The sequence below is a fragment of the Pinus tabuliformis genome, chromosome 1_2 (assembly GCF_031772625.1).
Source record: "Pinus tabuliformis cultivar Carrire ecotype Pingquan chromosome 1_2, CPIR1, whole genome shotgun sequence".
Taxonomy (NCBI): domain Eukaryota; kingdom Viridiplantae; phylum Streptophyta; class Pinopsida; order Pinales; family Pinaceae; genus Pinus; species Pinus tabuliformis.
The window spans coordinates 877128721-877151683 of NC_142298.1; positions in this window are offsets into that span (position 1 = coordinate 877128721).

The window sequence follows — 22963 nt, forward strand, 5'->3', positions numbered from 1 at the left end:
AGGCAAACTTTCCAAAGTTAAAAAAAAAAATTAGGGTGATAACAGTGGCTCCACTAGGGATAGTATGCCCCCTATGGTATGCTAAGAACTAGTAGCTCTAGTGCTGCAACCCATTCCTTTAAAAATAAAAACTCTTAAATTCTACCCAATCTACTTCAAATTGTACCTAGTAAAACTTTCTCAATCAACCTTGAGCTTATTTGCATTTTCCTACCTACCTACCCTATCAATTGTAAACTTCTTTCAGTTCAATCAATGTGAAATTTCCAATGTAGCCAATCATTTATTCTATCTGATATTTGGGTTTTTTTACTGCATCGGAGTTCAAAGAAGCTATGATATTGTGATGACCACTACCACTGAAATTGCCTCTCATCTTCATAGAAGAACTGAAACACTAGAGAGTAAAAATCTTCCATGTATTTAGCTATAGGATCCCAAAATACATGATCAGCATGATGATCCTCATAACATTCTATTACTTCTAACAACTGATCCTTAGTCACACAACATTTATTTGACAAGTTATCCAACTGATTTTCTACATGATTCCTGTAGACAATGTAAATTTCCTCACTCTTATGATCATTCTTTGAAGTAATCTGCTGCAAGGAATTACAGAAATGATCAACCTTTCCCTCTGCCTAAGGGTTATAAAAAATTTATTCCAGTATTTCTTGTTGGTGTTTGCAATTATTTTCGTCTTCATAATGATCCAAAGATTGACAAGTCTGCTACATCTCTACATCAATCTCAGAGGATGTAATATGATTTTCATAGGTATACTCTTGCTGATTTCTATGTTGCATGTCATGGGATGTTATCATTTCTTCTAGTTGTTGAAATGTATTTTTATGAAAATCCTCTAAAACTCCTTCATCCATGAATTCATCATCATCATAACAATCCTTCAAATATTGAATAAAACTCGTAGAATGTTTACAACAATCTTTGACTAGCAATAAGGAGGGATGACACTCTTTATACATGTCATAGAATACATCATGGAAATTAGCAAGTGAATATATTGAACCATTTTCCAAACCTTTATACCAAGACCATGCCTTTCCTTCTAAAGTGGTCATAAACATCTTCATGAGACAATCTTCAGGGAACTGAACCTTAAGACTGTGTACATGCATATGGAACCTAACTAAATGAAGAGCAGCATTGTCTTTCTTTTCATCTTTGAATATTGGAAGATCATCTAACCATTCAACCTTTGGCATAGGGTTTGGAAAACCAGGGATATGAGACCAATTCATAGGAGCATACCTGGCATTTTTTCTTGCAATGGAACTCATCCTGAAACTTCATCTAGGCAACTGATCTTCTTAGCAGTGGAGTCACCTTCCAATTTATTATTTGATGTGTGGAGTCACCAAGGTATTTTTTCCACCTCGAATAGATTCTGAAGCTCCTGCAATCTTCAAGAGTTCAGCTTCATGATTTTTCGGGATATGTATATTTTTAGACTCTCGGTAGACGCACCAAAATGTTATCACCAAAATAGGACCCTGATAGGCTGCTGATTAGACTACCTCAGTGTAACTATTTCAAACCAATCTTTTAGCTAAGTCTTAGCCTCCTCAGCTTGAGAGGGCTCTCTCAAGGGTTAATGATATAATTTATATATAGATGGCTAACTCTGTGGTTTGTGGTTTTGCATGTTTATAGGTTGAAAGATGAAGGCTTGCTACCATTGGGTTATGGAGTCAACAAGTTAATAGATTCAGTGGCAAAGTTTCTAGACATGGAAGCTGAGGAAAATGGGATTTTCAAACGAAGATAATTCACTTAAGAAAATAGGTCAACACAGTAATTCCATTGCTAAAGGAACTCAGAGCATAGGGTTATGAATTCTAAGTAATAGTAATGAAACTTACTGTTAGTAGTTCAAAGATAGTTTACTCACAAAATGTAGAAAGACACAATCATCTCATTTCTAAAGAAATTCAGAGCACATGGTTGTTAATTCTAAGTAATAGCAATGATATATACTGCTAAACACAACAATTCCATTACTAAAGGAAGTCAGAGCATAGGGTTATGAATTGTGAGTAATAGTAATGAAACTTATTGTTAGTAGTTCAAAGATAGTTTACTCACAAAATGCAGAAAGACACAGTCATCTCATTTCTAAAGGAAGTCAGAGCACATGGTTGTGAATTCTAAGTAATAGCAATAAGACCTACTAAAAATGATTCAAAGTAACATATAAATCAAGAAAACATTAACCCCATGAGAACACAGATCTGTTCAGGAAAACCTTCTCTGCATTACTGATTATAATTCATAGCATAAAGCAGCAATTGGGCCAAAAAGTATTCAACCCCTCCCTAATTCGACCTCTTACTTCATATATAGCTTTTACAATAAGGATTCCCTCATCCTTCATCAAGAGAATTCGAATTTCTATGATTGACACCTATTCTAACCATAAAACGGACTATAAAATACATGTGAGAGTTAACTGACTATCTTAGAGTCCTAATACAATTAGGAGTACAACTCCTTATTATGATTAAAACAACCTTATATAGGAATTAAACATTCTCTTTGACACCTATAACTCCATGAATTATAATTTGCCGATGTCTCTAACCCTCTTGCTGGCCTTCAATATCTTCTCCTTTATCTGTCCTGAAAATTAGGAAAATGTTCCTTGCAGTGTAGCCTTGGTCTTCAATGGTGTTCCTTGAATCTCCTGTTGGCCAAACTATTCCCTTTAATCATATAACATATGTTGAATTAGCCATAGAACCCTGCTCTTACACTTGTGCAAAAATTGAACTCCTTGAAGTTGCATGAAAACAATCAATCTGGATGTGCTACGAAATAAACTATTGTTTTTGTAGCGCAAAACTTTGTTCTTGCATATATTTTTCATTCTTTGAGTTTTTCCTTTACTTGGGCTTTAAACCTTCTCAAATTACCTCCTCACATTCTCCAGTAGCATCCTTCTCCAAAAATATCCCCTTCTTTCCTTTGAAGATTGATCAAAAAGAACAAAACTGCACCTACAACAGTTTTGTAGCCTGCTATGAAATTGCTGTGCATGTCACCTACAACAAAGAATGCCTTGTATCTCCCAATTGGTAACACTTATGAAAAACATGAGATAGGTTATTGTAGATGGACACTTCATGAAGAAAAACCTCCTTCAGAATTCCAAAATACTTTTGTATGTGGCCAGAAACTGATCTTGAAAAAGACTGCTAAAACAAGAAAATAGAGTTCCTCTCAGCAGTTTCATAGCACAACTTTAAACCATCAATTTATTCCACCTCATACTGAATTTGAAGAAACTGAAGGAGATTTCTGTAGCTAAGTATCTTAGGAAGAAGAACATCTTTTAGTTTTCCAAAATATGCTTTCAGTTGCTCAAGAAACCCCTTGGACGTTAACTACTTAAAACAGAACACAAAGTTTTTTTTTTTCTCTACTGAAAAAGGCTGCTTCAGTCATTTCGTAGCGCAAAATAGGTTTTTTACATTGTTTGCGCTACAAGAACATGGATTCGTAGCTAATTTCAAATTATTTTCAAAATTACTTGAGATATGACTTCTAAACACAAGGTGAAACTTTTAAGACATGGAATAAGGTTGTCAAACATTGTTTGGAAATGAAATATGACCTTAAAGACTTCTAACCCTATGACCTAACCCTTTAAGCATGAAATGACCTAGAAACCCTTTAACACCATAACTAGAAGATCATCTAAGCCTATATTATCTTTTGGTGGCTTCTTTTGGTTGGATAACTTATCAAAATAAATGTTGTGTGACTAAAGATTAGTTGTTAGAAGTAATAGGATGTTATGAGGATCATCAAGCTGATCATGTATTCTGGGATCCTGTAGCTAAATACATGGAAGAGTTTTACTCTCCATTGTTTCAGTTTTTTGTATGAAGATCAGAGGCAATTTTAGTGGCAGTGGTCACCACAATATATAGCTGCTTTAAAATCCAATGCAATCAAAAAGCTCAAATATCAGATAAAACAAATGATTGGCTACATTGGAAATTTCACGTTGATTGAGGTGAAAGAAGTTTTTAGTTGATAGGGTAGGTAGGTAGGAAGATGCAAATAAGCTCAAGGTTGAATGAGCAAATTTTTACTAGGTACAGTTTGAAGCAGATTAGGCAGAGTTTTAGAGTTTTCATTTTCAAAGGAATGGATTGTAGCACTAGAGCTACTAGTTCTTAGCATACCATAGGTGACATACAATCCCTAGTGGAGCCACTGTTATCACCCTAACTTTTTTTTTTTTTTTTTAACTTTGGGAAGTTTGTCTTGTTTCTAGTCATGGTCTTATAATAAGTTTTGAGTCATCGCATGCTTAAAGGGATGAGTGATAGGATTAGAGTCTCAATAGTGTCAATCTCATTTTCAAACCCTTCTTCTAGTCATGGTGTTAAAGGGTCTCTAGGTCATTTCATGCTTACAGGGTAAGGTCATAGGGTTAGAAGTCTTTAAGGTCATATTTCATTTCCAAACAAAGTTTGACAACCTTATTCCATGTCTTAGAAGTCTCACCTTATGTTTAGAAGTCATATCTCAAGTCATTTTGAAGAAATTTTGAAATTAGCTACGAATCCATGTTTTTGTAGCGCAGACTGTAAAAAACCTGTTTTGCACTACAAAATCACTGAAACAACCTTTTTCAGTAGAGAAAACTTTGTTTTCTGTTTTAAGTAGTCAACTTTCAAGGGGTTTCCTGAGAAACTGAAAGCATATTTTGGAAAACTGAAAGACGCTCCTCTTCCTAACATGCCTATCTACAAAAACCTCTTTCAACTTCTTCAAATTCATTATGAATTGGGAGAAGTTGATGACTCAATTTGCGCTACGAAACTGTTGTAGGAGCAGTTTTTTAGAAATCAGAATTTTCCAGTTTACACCTGATATTCAAAGACAGTTTCTGGGAAGTAGGAAAGGTATTTCAAAATCCCAAGAGAGGTTTTTGTTCAACAGAGAATGGTCTACAAAAGCATCCTTCAGTTTTGAAAAATATGCTTTTGATGAGGAGATTGGAGGAACACCATTGAAGACCAAGGTTACACTACATGGGATAGTTTCTTAGTTTTCAGGACAGATGAAATAGAAGTTATTGACAGCCAACAGCAGGGTTATGGTCATCACCAAGGTTGAAGTTAAGGGGGAGCAGTTGTCAAACATCGAATTTATTTCCTAGTTTAAGTTGTTACTATCACAACAAGGAGTTGCACTCCTAATTGTATTAGGACTCTAAGACTGTTAGATAACTGCTACTTGTAATTAATAGTTTGTTTTAGGAATGAATAGGTGTCAAGATAGGAAATTTGAATTCCCCTCATGTTAGATTAGGGAATCCAAGATTATAATGACAAATCTATAAAGGACAAGAGGTGGAAGGCCTCATGGCTGGAAATTTTCAAAAGAAATAATCATACTGTGTCATTGTGGGAGACTGTGTTTTTCATGATAATATAGAGATTTTGGCTTCACTACTCAGGATTCAGAAGACAGTTTTAATGTTTGATTTTCTGATGGTTTTCTTCATTTACTCACTTGTAGTGGTATGAAAACATGTTACTTAGTACTCATCGGCAATGCTCTAACTTCCTTCATGTCTTTATAGACTGTGTTCCTTACATTATTTCTCTGTTTTGCTGATACGTTAAGACTCTTTATGCCCTAAATTCCATGTTAAGCTAATCTTGTTGTGATACTGAAACATATTCTGACTCCATAAGCCTAATGGATGTTTGTTGATTGTGTTCAACCATTTATACTTTTTCACTTGTTTCTTCCATAGAGTTAGCCATCTAAAAATAAAAACTCTAAAATTCTGCCCAATCTGCTTCAAACTATACCTAGTAAGAATTGCTCAGTCAACCTTGAGCTTATTTGTATTTTCCTACCTACCCTATCAGCTGCAATCTCCATTTGTAGCTCAAGGAACATAAAAATTCCAATGAAGCCAATCATTGATCTGATCTGACACTTGCATCTCTTGGTTGTGCTTGAAGAAAAGATAAACATGATACTGAAATAATAGTGGCAGCATGAGATATATCTGATCTTCATAATGGAAATGTAGTTGGAAATCTGGACTATAGAACCTTTCCGTGTAGCCAGCTATAGGATCAAAAAACACATGGTTAGTTTGATGTTTCTTGTGATATTTCACAACTTTGGACAACTCACCAATACTTTGATCATCTACATAAGGCTTCAGCTGTGTGCTCTCAAACTGCTCCTCAAATTGATTTTCAAAAATAATGTATTCTTCCTCAATCTCAAAAGAGAAAGGAAGCAACACCCTCTCTTTGTATTCTGCCATAGAAAGCTTTTGAAAAGTATGATCATGATCAAGAAGACTATATGATTGAATTTGACCTTGTAAACCTTCAATGTCTTTCTCAATGTTCTTAGCAACTTCATCCAAAAATTTCATCTTATCTTCTATCTTGCACTCAAATGATTTTAGATAAGAAGACAAGGACAAAGAAAAATTTTCATCTATTTCTTCATTAATATGATCATCATTCCATTGTTTGAAACCTTGAATTGAAGGAGAGTTTGCCACCAACTCTGTTCTATCCATCCATTCCTCCAAAAACATAAGCCAAAAGTCTGCAAATGACTTAATAGATTTGATAGGAAAGCTTTCAATCCACTATTTACATTTCCCTTGAAATGAATCATAGAACAACATAATGCAAACATCCTCATGTTTGACTCTAAGAAGCTTGGTAAAATCACAGAAATCTGATATATGCTTCAAAGTTAAACTCAAATCTTGTCTATTGAATTTTGGACCATTCCTTAAAAAATATATATTCTTGGGAAAATGATTTGGGAAACCATGAATTTCTGAAAAATTTATACATGCATAGCTTGAAACAAGAATGGCAGCATTTGAGCTCTCCATAAGTTCAATAGAATCACCATAAATCTATAAAATTTGAATTCTTCAACAATGAAGTCACCAAGGTAGTTTTACAGCCTCAAAAAGATTCCTTAGCTCATGCTACCTTCAGAAGTCCAACTTCTTGATTTCGGGAATGAGTAATATTCAGACTCCTGGCAGATGCACCAAAATGCAATCACCAAAATAGGACCCTAATAGGCTGTTGAATAGACTACCTCAATGTAACTATTTCAAACCAATCTTTTGTTTGAGGCTTGGCCTCCTCAACCTGAGAGGGCTCTCTCACTAGGTTTAGGGTTTTTGATTAATGATTACATGACTAACTCTAGGAATGAAATGAAAAGAAGTATAACTTGTTGACCGTTTGAAACTATGATTAGCAAATATCTATTGGGTTGTGGAGTCAAAATAGTCCTCAACAAAAATACATTATCAGCCTAACATGGAAGTCAAGGGACTTAGAATTTAGGTTTATGAATAAAACAGTAACACAGTGAAACAACACAGTTTACAAGCATGTGAAGGAAGTTAGAGCAATTTCCAACGAATTCTAAGTATCAAAATCTCATACCACTGCAAGTAAGTAATTGAAAAAATCCATAAGAGCATCAAACACATAAACTCTTTGTGAATCTTGAGTAGTCAAACTGATCTCTGCATTAAGTTTGAAAAACACACAGTCTGCTCACATAACACAGCTTCTTTTGCTAATACAAATGCCAACCCTGTGGAATTCGACCTCATGCTTCATATATAACTTTACAACCTTGGATTCTATGATCCACCATCAGAGGAATTCGAATTCCTATCCTAGACACCTATTCTAACCATAAAACAGGATATTAATTACAAGTAACAATTAACTGACTGTCTTAGAGTCCTAATACAATTAGGAGTACAACTCCTTATTATGATAACAACAACCTAATCTAGTATTCAATTAATAATTTTCCACCCGCAACCTCATGAGGTCGAATTTGGTGATGTGTCCAGCCTTGTTATGGACCCTGCTGTTCCATGAACTAACTGCTCTAAAAACCAGGAGATCTGTTTTCTGCAATTAAGATCTAACCTTCATTGATGCTTTTTGAATCCATTTGCTGCCCAAATTGACCTTTCGAGACAAGTGATATGTGTTATCACTTCCATAGAACTTTTCTCTTCCACCTATATGAAAATCAAGCCCTTGAAGTTATATAATTAGAGCTGAGCTGGCTGCTAAAAAACTGCACCTACAGTAGTTTCATAGTGCGCTACGAAACTGCTGTGTATGTCTTTTACGCATCTCTTTTCAAAAATTTCAGTCTTCAAAACTTCTTTCACCTTTTCCATGATATCTATAGGGTTTATTAATCAACATAAATCATCTTTGAAATACTTTGAAGAACTAAAATCCTTCTCCTCAACAAAACTACATCAAGAAATTCTAACTTACTGTTCTGTTCTAGCTGAAAAATAGGTGTTGGGACAGAGCTTTTGTCTCCTCATAAAAAATGTATTTTGCAAAATCGAAGGAGAATTTTGGATACCACTCTCTGCTAAACAGCAACCTCCCTTTGGATTTTTCAATACCTCTCCTACTGCCTAGAAACTGTCTTTTAATATCAGGTGTAAACTGGAAATTTCTAATTTCTTAAAATATGGCTTCAAAGAAAGCCTTGTATCATCCAAGTCGTAACACTTACGAAAAGTGTGAGATAGGTTATTGTAGCTGCAGATTTCATGAATAGAAACCTCCTTCATAATTCCAAAATACGTTTGCATGTAGCCAAAAACGGATCTTGAAAAAGACTACTAAAACCAGAAAGTAGAGTGTTTCTCTCAATGACTTTCAGCCATTTTGTAGCGCAAGTTGAGTCATCAATTTCTCCCAGCTCATAATGAATTTGAAGAAAATGAAAGAGATTTTTGTAGATATGTATGTTAGGAAGAATAAACTCTTTCTGTTTTCCAAAATATGATTTCAATTGCTCAAAAAACCCCTTGGACGTTGACTACTTAAAACAGAAAACAGAGTTTTTTTTGCTGAAAAAGGATGCTTTAGTGATTTTGTAGCGCAAAACAGGTTTTTTACACTATTTGCACTACAAAACTATGGATTCTGGTTACTATTTTCATAAGTATTACTAGTTGGCAGATAAAATGCTTTCTTTGTTGTAGGAGACATGCACAACAGTTTCGTAGTGCGCTACAAAACTACTATAGGTGCAGTTTTGTTCTTTTTTATCAATCTTCAAAGGAAATAAGGGGCTATTTTTGGAGAAGGATGCTACTGGAGAATGTGAGGAGGTCATTTGAGAAGGTTTAAAGCCCAAGTAAAGGAAAAACTCAAAGAATGAAAAATATATGCAAGAACAAAGTTTTGCGCTACAAAAACAACAGTTTATTTCGTAGCACATCCAGATTGACTGTTTTCATGCAACTTCAAGGAGTTCAATTTTTGCACAAGTGTAAGAGCAGGGTTCTATGGCTAATTCAACATATTTTATACGATTAAAGGGAATATTTTGGCCAGCAGGAGATTCGAGGAACACCATTGAAGACCAAGGCTACACTGCAGGGAACATTTTCCTAGTTTTTAGGACAGATAAAGGAGAAGATATTGAAGGTCAGCAAGAGGGTTAGAGACATCATCAAATTCGAATTCATGGAGTTATAGGTGTCAAAGAGAATGTTTAATTCCTAGATAAGGTTGTTTTAATCATAATAAGGAGTTGTACTCCTAATTGTATTAGGACTCTAAGACAGTCAATTAATTGTCACTTGTATTTAATAGTCTGTTTTATGGTTAGAATAGGTGTCAATCATAGAAATTCAAATTCTCTTGATGAAGGATGAGGGAATCATTATTGTAAAATATATATATATGAAGCAAGAGGTCGAATTAGGAAGGGGTTGAAGACTTTTTGGCCCAGCTACTGCTTTATGCTATGAACTATAATCAGTAATGCAGAGAAGGTTTTCCTGAACAGATCTGAGTTCTCATGGGGTTAATGTTTTCTTGATTTATATGTTACTTTGAATCATTTGTAGTAGATCTTATTGCTATTACTCAGAATTCACAACCATGTGCTCTGACTTCCTTTAGAAATGAGATGACTGTGTCTTTCTGCATTTTGTGAGTAAACTATCTTTGAACTACTAACAGTAAGTTTCATTACTATTACTCAGAATTCATAACCCTATGCTCTGACTTCCTTTAGTAATGGAATTATTGTGTTGACCTATTTTCTTGAGTGAATTATCTTTTCTTGAAAATCCCATTTGCCTTAGCTTCCATGTATAGAAACTTTGCCACTGAATCTATTAACTTGTTGACTCCATAGCCCAATGGTAGCAAGCCTTCATCTTTCAACCTATAAACATACAAAACCACAAACCACAGAGTTAGCCATCTATCTATAACTTATATCATTAACCCTTGAGAGAGCCCTCTCAGGTTGAGGAGGCTAAGCCTCAGCTAAAAGATTGGTTTGAAATAGTTACACTGAGGTAGTCTGATCAGCAGCCTATCAACGTCCTATTTTGGTGATAATAGGTACTACTCAGTTTCATCGTCTCAAGATAGCTCTATGAGACAATCTAGTGGATAATATCCATACACGGGAAGGTGGAGTACCTACATTCAACCATGTAAAATCATGAATTGTGGATGTTGACATAGACTTATCGATCCTAGAGATCTTCCTTGAAACTGCGTGCAAATATCTCCTTTATTTCTTGCCATGTAATCTTCATGTCCTTCTCTACAAACAACTATTTTTCTTGATAGATAGGAAAGTTCATTGGCATATGTTCAACCACGTCTCCAATGCTACTCTCTAGAGTATCCCCTGATCCATCTCTCTTGGAAAACATGATGCCTATACTGCTGAGAAGATACTCAAAAACTGATGTACCTGGAGATAGAGCGGACACTCATGACAAGAAAATTTCAGCTTAAAAACACAAAGCACTTCAAGGGTCGATCATGCAACAAAGTGGAAACTATTGTGCAAGATTGTGTAGTTATGACTCTCAGAGGTGAGGGGATGTCAGTTAGATCTACACATTACAGAGTCCCAGTGTAGAGCTATAACTAGGGTCTCTCACACCGCTAATTATCCTACATTAATAAGTCAATCCGGGAACGTTTTGTTATTGCAAGGAGTAACTCAATCCGAGGCTGTTTGTCCGAGTAATGCTCAGTAGTATAGTGTCCTAATGGTTTAAAAGGAAACAGATGCTAAGCTGTAACGAAACTAACCCAAAAGATAAAATCACGCAAGGCATTTGATCAGTCAAGGGTATGGAAACAATAACCTATCCCTTTAGAAACTGATAAGGAAAGGAAATCAGAGCATGGACTTATAGGTCTGGGGCTAAGTAGCGTCTTGCTGAGGCTCACGATAGCCTTAGGCCTGCTCACACACTAAAACAACAAAGGCAGGTAAATCAAGCAGCGAAAAGTAAAATGGAACAGCAATCTGGAAATGGAACAACAGTAAAGAAATGGAACAACAAGAATAAATGAAACAGCAATAATAAATGGAACAACAATGATAAATGGAATAGCAATAATGGAACAACAATCCTCAACCGTATGTACACGTTCTCTACTACCACAGCAATCTGAGAATAATGGATGATACGACTATGTTCCTGAACGAAGTAATATTGCTTTCAAGTTTTACAAATACTATTTCACATGGATCTGATAACAGTAATATTCATACCAACATTCCGCTACAGAAATGGCTGAAAGACGTAATTCGAATGGATCCACTTATACAATGCAGAGACATGAGATAAAAGAACTCATTCAGATGTCAGTTATAACGAAACACAGCATATCATATAGAAGATGTATCAGATTACTGCAATAATGGAAATAAACAAACCACACAGTATAATAGTACAAAAGCAAGTGTCCTTCGGAGCTGGGCCCTTGGCTACCAATGGAACACCGCCTTAAGTTACTCCAGATGCAGAGACGAAATGAACACCAAGTCTCTTATATTAATCGCATCAACAAAAGTATAACAAAGTCAGGTCTCAGAGAGACTCGATAATTACAGTTGGTTCTGGAATTGAAAATTACAAAAGACAGTCCTCCTCCGTTCAATGGTGTGGTGCCTTTATATAACAGAAATGACGGAGGTATCTAGATAATCAAAAGATAACTTAAAGCAGCGATCCCTCAGGATCAAAGATCCTGAGGGATTCGCTAATCGTTCGATTCTTCTCTTTCCCTTCTTGCGTTCTCCGTCTCAGTATCCCGCTTTCTTTCTCTGGGCTATTCGGCTCTAATTTTACTTGATCTTGTCCGCATCCGGTTCCCTGTTGGTGGGACAGTAGTTATTTTCCCTTTGCTTCTTGCTTTCAATCGCCGATCCTTTGTTTCCACGTCTTCCTGCATAGAAAACGTCAATCATTAGCACTTAAGCTTCCTTTATCGATTGTTGCACATTGTATCAAAACCCTTTATCTTCTTTGAACTCATAATGCAGAAAAGGTTACAACTATTATTGAAAAACCACTAGATTGCTAGTCAAAAGCATACCTTCCAGGTGCTCCACACACCCCCCTGCTTACCCTGTTTCATGGCCTCATGAAAACAATGTAGTTGAGATGCAAGGCAGTGAGAGAATAGGCTGGATAAGGGATCTCGTGAGGAGGCCGGCAACTGTGATGAGTAACTAGATGGTCAAAGAACTGGTCTATTTGATCTGCAGGCATCTCATATAAGGCCTGATATCTGGGTGCAGGGTGCCAAATAATTGGACTGTGAAATCGATACCCTAACCAAGATGGCCCTGCTTGCAGAATCCGTTCCCCATAAAGGTTCAACCGGCTGGCAGCCAGCTCAAAATTCTCATATTTGAATGGTTCCCTGAGCTGGATGCTTGGACTAGAAGTCCAGTATCGAAATTTTGCAGCATCGAGGGCAAGATCTTTAATAGTTAGGAAATATTCCAGACCGTTTCGGATCAAGTCTTCGTGCATGGGCCCTATTATCTCAATGACTCCTGGGGTCCTTATGAGACTCCTATGCTTTCTCCATAGCGTCACTGGGTCTCTAGGTTCAGCTCGTATCCACAAGTCTAGGCTATTTTCTTGTCTCTGAAAGGTGTTATAAGCTCTGAGCCATTTCACCTGATTAACCCCAAATGAGATGAAGGCTTGGAATTGTACATCACCAACAAAAGGGCCAGGATTTAAATCAGTTTCCTGGTCTAGCACAAGATTGTGCAGGTAAAACTCGCATAATAACCTCTGAACTCTAACTCCATAGTGCTTGCAACAGTCTATAAAATCATTAACAGTGTTGATGTGGATAGGTGCTCCTGCCCTAACGGCTTTTATTTTTAATCTCAGATATCGTTCAAGCAAAAATAAAGCATAATTTTTAGCAGGGGCCCTACAAGTCAAAACATCATTATATAAGGAACACACGGTGTCCATCTGCTTAATAACACTATCTAATCGACGAGTTACCTTAGCAACCTTTTCCTGCTCCTTCTGCCATCCTTCAAAGGCCTTGCTCTCGGACTGACTGATATCTCGAAGTTGCTGTTGGAGCTCTTCGTATCTTTCCTTGGGGACTGTCTGTTCTCACAATTGCTTGGCTTCCTGCTGGGCTTCCTTCATCATTTTATGCAAGGTTCTGGTTTTTGGGTCCTTCTTCCACACAGCCGTAGAGGCTGGGAGTTTAACCTGGACCTTCTTATTTCGTTGCTTTGAGTTTCGGACCCGAATTACGCCCGAGGGTGGTGCTTCTGTTTGGACTTCTTTGTTTTCTGTTTCCTTCTTAATGCAAACGAAGGGTTGCTGTGGTCTTCCTGCCATCGGAGCCTCTTGCTGTTCCATTGGGATATCCATTCGTTCTTCAAGGCCGGATGGAACAACAGTCTGTCCCTCCGCGCTATTTGGAACAGCAGTTTGTCCCTCCATGTCATTTGGAACAGCACCCTGTTCCTCATTATTATTTGGAACAACAGACTGTTCCTCGGCAGTAGGTCTCCTGATGGGGTTTCGTCCATCAAAGCGAATTCTCGTCCTTGGGGTTCTTGCTACCGTGGTCCTCTTCCTTTTCCCTGCAGTCTTTTGTATCCTCAGACTGGCTTTCAGCATCCGAATTTGCCGCCGGAGTCTGGCTATAGTGCCCAGCAACCTCTGCTGCTTATTTCTTAATTTCGCAATTTCCCTTGTTTCGGCAGAGGGTTTGGTTCTCAGGCTTGCGTCTTCTGTGATATCTTCCGGCATCCTGGGGACAGATTGTCCCCGATTGTTATCTTCCATTTCATTATCATAGCCAGGCAGGTTTTCTCCCCCTGCCTCTTCTGCATGCATTTCCTCGGGTAATTCTCTTTCTGTGGGACCGTCAGGGACACCTCTTGTGCTGGAGTCCTGGCCATATTCTCCCATATTGGCCAGAACTGCTGCCAATTCCTCCTCACTTGGAGGGTCTTGCAACGGGCTACCCCCTGGCTGTGCAATTTTTTCTTCCTGATTTCCCTGTTTGGTGGCCTCTTCTCCCTCAGAGGGTTCATGTCCTTTTTCAATTTCTCCTTCCGGCTGGTCAGTCTCGGCCTCCGATTTCTCAGCATTTCCTTCGGAGGGTCTTCCCTCTGATTCTGGAGGTTCATCCGCAATTTCAATTGGCTGGGCCGTTGTTCCCTGAATTCTTTCCAACCTTCCTCGTATCCGGGCCAGCCGAGCTGACTTCCTTGGCCTCTCAAGTTGGTTGGGAGTATCAGTAGGTTCTGCGGGTTTCTCTGGTTGCTCTGGCGTATCGGGAGGTTGCTTCCATTTTGAAGCGGCATGTCTCTCTGCTGCTGACTTCTTGCGTTTCTCTAATCGTTCCAGCATGCCAGCGGATTGTTCAGGTTTTGGGGGTGGTACATCCGATCCCCCTTCGACTATTGCGACCAATTCCTCCCAAGAGCTTTGCTGTTGAGTGAGACCGTGGCTTACTATCAACCGAATTAGCCCATGGTGGCTAACGACTGTTTCTATGTGCTGGGCCATTTTCAGGCTTTGGGCCGCGCCATGCAGTAACGAATTTAAAAGTGCAGGGAGATTTACAGAACATTTTCCTTTTAAAACAACTAAGAGTTTCAGATGACGAGGTCTTACCACGTCTTTTCTCCCTTCGCAGGTGATATAGCTTTGTACTGTCTTCGCTAGCTCGGTCCAGGGTTCCCCTAGTGCTGCCGGCAGAACTCCTTTCCCTTTGACTGTCAAGCTTTGGCCTTCGTCCTGGAAAGTTTCCATAGCTTTTTGTAATCTCTCCTTCTTCGGTGCCCATTTGGATCCAACAGCTGGTAATCCTGAGACTTCCGTGATGATATCCTCTGTAACCTCTATCCGCTTTCCTCCTACTACGTAGTAGTTTTCCTGCAAATTCTGCAGGAATTCCAATGCTACTGCTTCGTTTGACTCTTGTAGGCGGTTGAAGTAATTCAACCATCCTACGTTTTCCAAGATTTTGCGAGCAACATCGGAGACTGTCAGCTTGTGAGGTTCGCTCCGGACCGTCCTTCCGCCCATGATTCAGCTCAGAAATGGACTCATAAATGGAACAGCAACTGTTTGTGGTATTTATGATGCAAAAAGGATGATCGATGCCAATTTAGGAAAGGACTACATAGGGCATGCAACAAAAGAAGAGATCGTGGACGGCAGTCTCCGTGAGATGGAAGCATCATACCGTTAAATCATGCCATTTCTTTGTACATTATTTTGCCCGAATGGTATGCAGCCACGTAATCCATGGAGTAATGAGGTTACTTCCCCCCCCCCCCCCCCCCCCGCGATCTGTTAGGCTACCCACAGCCGTCAAAGAGAGGAGCAGCAGCCAGTCGGGAGTGCAATCATCAAGTACATCATATGAAAGTATGCCATGTTGTAAAGGAACAATGAAATGTCGAAACCGAGGGAAAAAGGTGGATCACGTTTTATATAAGCCTGCGTGATATAATGAGGAACCGGGGGATTGGACATCTGTCAACTGTACGAAGTCTCCAGTAGTCATTGTCAGTTCCGTTGCCATGATTGGTGGTAATGTTCATGCGATAAATATATCGGGGTGTGACATATGATACGTGCGAAGGATATAAGAGACAGAAAGATTTTAATATCATACCTGTTGGTGTAAATATTACGACTTCGATGCCATTAACAGAGCTCTGCTGCCAACAGGTGTTCATAACCTTGGCAGAGTTGTTTATCTCACCCTCCGGAACCATGATCTTTTGTGTATATTTTGAAGAGTGCTTTGTCAAAATGCAGGCCATTATGCTGGCTTGGTGACCAGATAGTCATAATGCCATTCACAAGGTAGGTGCGAAACGTGGTCAGGCCGGCTCGCGATGAGACCTCCTGTTCCAAGATTTGCTTGTTAATTTATTTTTGGACCATTTCCCTGGTGTGGTGGCCATTATGGGAATGCCACTTCGCTTCCACCCTTATGGTCATGGTAGGCCGGCTCTGAATGAGACCTCCTATCCTACATTTGACAACTTTCATATTTTGTTTTTGTTTTCTTTTGCAGAGCATCTCCCTTGTTTATTTTCACATCAAGGTGGTTCCACACTCCTTAAGAGCGGGGAATGGTGGAAGAAGTCTTACGATCCCAACAGATAGATATAAATCGTTCGTTCTTATTCCCAAGTAGTAATCAAAAAAGATTTTTAGGGAAATCATCATGATAAAGATCACCAATACAATGGTACCGGTAAATGACAATGACAGTGAAGATTAAAAGTTCACGTCCCTCCTCTTGTCCTTTTATACATACTGGCTTCATAGTGATAGCGATTTATGATGTGCTGATTTCGGTATCTCATGGTTTATGTTCACGGCATAAGTTCATTGTTGTATCTAAAAGATTAAGGAAACCATGGTCACAAAGCATCCTCCATAAGGACGAAAACATGACAATGGCATTCATAGGATACCATTTCTTTGAGAGGAGCCACTGAAAATCGCAAATGCTGTTCCTTTTGAGAAAGGAACAACAAAGTCATTCAAATGCTGTTCCTTTTGACAAGGAACAGCAGACACGCTCAAGTGCTGTTCCTTTTCGCAAAGGAACAACAAAACATCCAAGTGCTGTTCCTTTTCGCAAAGGAACAGCATAACACACAGGTGTTGTTCCTTTTCGCAAAGGAACAACAAGACACACAAGTGCTGTTCCTTTTCGCAGAGGAACAGCAAAACACGCAAGTGTTGTTCCTTTTCGCAAAGGAACAGCAAAACACGCAAGTGCTGTTCCTTTTCGCAAAGGAACAGCAAGACACACAAATGCTGTTCCTTTTCGCAAAGGAACAGCAAAACACACAAATGTTGTTCCTTTTCGCAAAGGAACAGCAAAACACACAAATGCTGTTCCTTTTCGCAAAGGAACAGCAAAACACACCAATGCTATTCCTTTTCGCAAAGGAACAACAAAACACACCAATGTTGTTCCTTTTCGCAAAGGAACAACAAAAACACTCCAGTGCTGTTCCTTTTCGCAAAGGAACAGCAAGAACACTTGGGAAAAAAAAATCAAGGAAACATATATACAAGATGCTATGTACAAGTTATAAAATGAATTTCTTAAGCTATAGGTGAGGAAGATTGCGCTTCCTCTCCTAAAATTTTCATATCAGTATCTTGTCGCAGCTGTTGACAGAAGGATTCCCGAGTGAGTGGCTTTCGATAAAGGCGAACTCGGTGGCCATTTACTTTGAATGCATATCCAGAACCGTCAATTGTGACCAAGGTAAGGGTCCCATTCTCGTGTACCTTCTGGATTTCGTATGGTCCTAGCCATCGAGTCTGGCGTTTACCCGGGAAATCCTGAAACCGAGAGTCGTATAACAGAGCCTAGTCTCCTTCATGAAAGACTTTATTCTTGATCAGTGCGTCGTGCCATTTAGCCCGCTGCTGTTGAATCAATGCTGTATTCTGTAATGCAGAGAGCCTGATTTTGTCTAATTCATTAATCTGCTGATCGATTGATTTGTGCCTCACTCAGATCTAGGCCGACTTCTTGTGCAGTTCGTAGCGTTCGAATTTCGAATTCTATGGGGAAAATTGGCTGCTTTCCAAACACTAATTGATAGGGTGAATAGCCTGTAGTGCTTCTCCATGTGGATCTGTAGGCCCATAGCGCCTCAGGTAGTCGAGCGGCCCAATCTCGCCGATGCGATGCAATGGATTTTGTTAAAATTGATTCTATTACCTTATTACTACTTTCTACTTGCCCATTTGTCTGCGGATAGTATGGGGTAGTAATCTTATGTTGGACATGGTAATTGTTAAGTGTTGCAGCTAATTTATTTCCAACAAATTGTGGTCCACCATCGGTGATTAATTCTCTCAGAAGTCCATAACGTACAAACAAATGGAACAAGAATTGTATCACAGAGTCTTCTGTAGCCCTAGGTAATGATTCGGCCTCGACCCATTTAGTAACATAGTCTGTTGCCACCAGAATGTATGTCCTCTGATTTGATGATGGATTGATGGGCCCAACGAAGTCCAGAGCCCATCGTTTGAATGGCTCAATGACCAATTGTGGTCTCAGAGGCATTTCATCGGCTTGGCCAGGTTTTCCTGCTCGCTGGCAGCTGTCACAGGCTTGTGCAAACTTTTTCGCATCCTTGAAGATTGTAGGCCAATAGTATCCGGTCTGCAATACGTTATGTGCTGTTCTTTTTTTAGCGAAATGTCCCCCGCATGGCCCGTCATGGCAAGCTTTTAGAATGTCGAAGATTTCGTCTTCTCGAATACACCTTCTGATTTGCATGTCTACCCCTGTATGGAACAAATGGCCTCCAATCCATGAAAAGCGAGTGCTTTTCTGAACAATCTGCTTGCGTTCCTGAGGGGTTAAGTGTTTTGGTAACTTACCGACTGCGAGGTAATTGGCGACATCGGCATACCAGGGTGTTCGAACAGCAACAACAAAAAGGTGCTCGTCAGGAAATTGATCGTCTACTACTGCTGTTTCGACTGCTTTCGGCATCCGTGAGAGGAAATCAACTACAGGGTTCTCCTTGCCAGGTCGATCCTTAATTGTGATGTCGAATTCCTGCAATAAGATCAACCACCTGGTTATTCTAGCATTCGTAACAGGTTTATTTGCCAAATATTTGATAGCAGAATGATTTGTATATAACACAACAGGATAGCCTGTAATATAATGTCTAAATTTGTTAACGGCATGTATTACAGCCAGGAATTCCTTTTCAGTAACAGTATAATTAAGTTCGGCAGAGGATAAATTTTTGCTGATATAATAAATAGCATATGGCTTCTTATCCTCTTCTTGTCCCAAGACTGCACCAATTGCTGTGTCCGAGGCATCAGTTGAGATTTGAAATGGCAAATTCCAGTTGGGTCCTCGAAGGACTGGAGCTGTTGATAACTGGTTCTTTAATTCCTTAAAAGCCTGGTCGCATTTTTCTGTCCACAAGAAATCAACATTGCCAGTCAAAGCATATAGAGGTGCAGCAATACGTGAGTAATGTTCTATAAATCGTCTATAATACCCAGAAAATCCAAGGAAACTGCGTACCTCTGTTTGAGTAGTGGGAGTAGGGATGAGCAAAAGAATCTGAATTTTAGCCGGGTCTACCTGGATGCCAGCTGCTGAGATGTAGTGCCCTAGAATGAGCCCTTCTGTCATCATCATGTAACACTTTTCGTGGCTCAGGCAAATTCTGGTAGCGATACAACATTGTAGGACTTTTTCCAGGGTATCCAGAGCTGGGTCAAAATCATCTCCATATGGTGTAAAGTCATCCATGTACACCTCAAGTCCTTCGTTTATTAGGTCTGCAAAGATGCTGAGAACAACCCTTTGGAATGTAGCAGGGGCATTGCATAGGCCGAAGGGTAATACTCGATAGGAAAACGTTCCCCAAGGGCAAGTAAAGGTAGTTTTATCCTGATCTTCAGGGGCAATTTGGATTTGGTTATATCCGCTGAAGCCATCCAGGAAAGAGAAAAATTTCTTCCCTGCTAAAGTGTCCAGTACTTGATCTATAAATGGGAGGGGAAAGTGATCCTTCTGTGTGGCCTTATTTAACTCCCTGTAATCCACGCAGATCCTCCATTTCCCATTTTTCTTGGGTACCACCACTAAGGGAGAGACCCACTTACTATCGGAGATGGGGTAAATAAAATTAACATCTAAAAGTTTCTGAAGTTCGGCTTTTACTATTTCTTTTAGATGGGGGTTGAGTCTTCTTTGCGGCTGGCGAACAGGTCTTGCATCCTTTTCTATATAGATGTGGTGGGTGCATAATTGAGGATCAATCCCCTTCATGTCAGGGTAATCACACGCAAATGCTCCCTTATATTTTTGTAACAGACTAACAAGCTTCATTTCTTGATCTGGTGTCAGGTTGACGTTAATGTTTAGAGTCTTACCAGGTTCGATTTCCACTACTTTACTATTGGCAACAACAGTTACTGGTATTGTTTGGTCATGTGGATCTTTTAAGGGGTCTTCTTCTAGCTCACTATCAAATGCTGCCTCTATCATAAAACACTATGTGTGAGAGCTAGATTCGGTTTGACTGATGAAGTTATTGATAGCATCATCTTCTATTTGATCTTTAAAATCTAAAGCCTTCTGTACAGTTAATGGGGCTCTGATATTGTTAGTAAGGTATGACACAGGATACTGATTGGTTTTGATCATTGTCAGGCTTGGCTGTGCTGGAGGATGTAGAACAAGATTTTTAACATCTGGCCCTTTAGTTATAGTCATGTTTCCCTGCCGGCAACCAATGTAGGCATCGACAGTAGCAAGCCAAGGTCTTCCTAATATTAGCGGATGTCCATCTAGTCGGGTTTTTGGATTAATTACCAGGAAATCGGTTGGATACTCCCAGGAATCTACAGAAACCATGACATCATATAGAGTACCTTCGGGTCGAACTACAGATCGATCTGCCAATTCTAACAAAGTAGAAGTAGCTTCTACAGATGTGATGCCAAGCTTTTGGCAGGTGGAAGTTGTCAAAATATTGATTGCAGCTCCCAAGTCGACTAAAGCATTAGGCAGGGTTTGGCCATAGATTTGGACAGTTACAATTGGGTTCCCGGGATCTTCGTATTTGATAGGTGTCTCTTTTCCTGATAACAGGTCGGATAAAGTTCCAACTACTTGGACTCTAGGGTTAGTAGTTATATTCCTCGATTTTTTTATGCACAGTTCTTTTATAGTCTTTGCGTATATGGGAATATCTTGAATGGCCTGGAGGAATGGAATTTTTATATATAGGTTTTGTAACTCTCCCAGAATGTCGAAGTCTGAATGTTGCACTGGTCGCGGTATGACTAATCGTTCCGGGAAAGGAGGAGAGGATGTATTTGTTTGTTGATGGGTCTGTTCCTTATTTACATCCTTTTGTTGTAGCGGTTGTTCTATTGGTAACTGATCTTCAATGTGACCTATTTTGTCTCCCTCTGTTTCTATAATATGTCCAGATCGTAACTGAAGGTCATTACACTCCCTTAAGTCAAGTCCAGTTTCTGATGTGTCTATGATTTGGATGGATTGGACTGGTCTATTATTAGGATTAGGGTTGGGTTGGGCTGGGAGTTGTGGCCTTAAATTAGACTGCGGGTTTTGTTGTAAGGCTGGCAGAGTTGGTTGAGGGAGTGGAATAGTTCCTGTTGACTGATATGTCGATCTTGGCCAATTGGTCTACCAGGGTGAACCTTGTGATGTGGGGGGAATCCATTGCGGAGGGTATGAATTGTTCTGCCAATATGGTGGGGTGTAGGGAAAGTTTGGCCATCGGAATTGGTTTGTCTGGTTCATCCATGGATTTGGGGAAGGAAACGTTTGTGATGACCAATTCGAGACTGGGGGTGTAGATTGGTTTTGCCACATACCATATTGCTGAGCATTGTATTGTGGAGGTTGAAAAGAAGAAGCTGGATCCGAAAACATACCTGATTGCCTAGGTTGCCATTGGCGACGTTGGTTAACAAAGTATGCTGGTTCTGATTCTTCTTCTGCTTCCTTGTATACAGCCTTCAATCCAGGAAGTGAGGGGCAGCTTTCAGTAAGGTGGTCTTTCGTACAGATGGCACATGCTTGAACTGTATCTAGCGGACATTCTTTGTGGCTGTGTTTTCTTCTGCATCGGGGGCAAAAAATTGCCAGATTTTGCTCTGCCTCCATTTGCTTTTGTTTAGCCTGCACAATATCAAGCTGAGTAGTTAATGTCCCTAGGATATCAGTTTTAAAATTTTCTAATAAATTCCCAAGTTCTACCCGTGTTACCCCTTCTGTTGATATTTTGTTATCTCTAACAAACCTATCATATTCTGTTGGTTTTATCCTTGTGCTCCCTCTTGAACTCCTAATACATAAATTAATGATATCAGCAAAATTCTCTTGGTAAATATCTCCTTTTCCCATGATATTCAATGTTTCGATCCACTGTTCTTTCATACCTCTAATTAATGTAGTTTTCAACACATTGTCAGGCCGAGGTAATGATGCATCAGGGGATCTCTGTAAATTATACTGGAAGCGTTCTACATATTCCTCTAGAGTTTCATTTGGTCTGGCCATCATTTGGAAGATTTCATCTTTCAGTTCCCTTGACCTACAGTAATCCTGATATTTCTTGAGAAAGGACTCTTTCATTTGCTCCCAATTTTTTATGACTCCACCACCTAGACCCATAAACCATCTCAGAGTTGCTCCCTTCAAAGTAGAGGGAAACAACTTTAATTTCTGAGGATCAGTGGTGTAATCATACCCTCTACATAACACATCGAATTCAAATAAGAACGCATCAGGGTCCTCTGATGTCAGTCCGTGAAACGTTGGGATGTGTTGAAGAGGAATTGCCTTCATGGGGGCATTCGCAGCAGAATCCACTATAGGATATTGCAATGTAGAAGTTTGGGTATTTGGCTGATTCTGCGCCATGGGATCGAAGATGTGCCAGTAACCTTCTGGGATTTCTAGGAGGGTGTTCCTAGGTTGAGAAGGGGCGGCCTTGGCAGGGGCTGTCTTAATGACACTTCCCTTATCTGGGA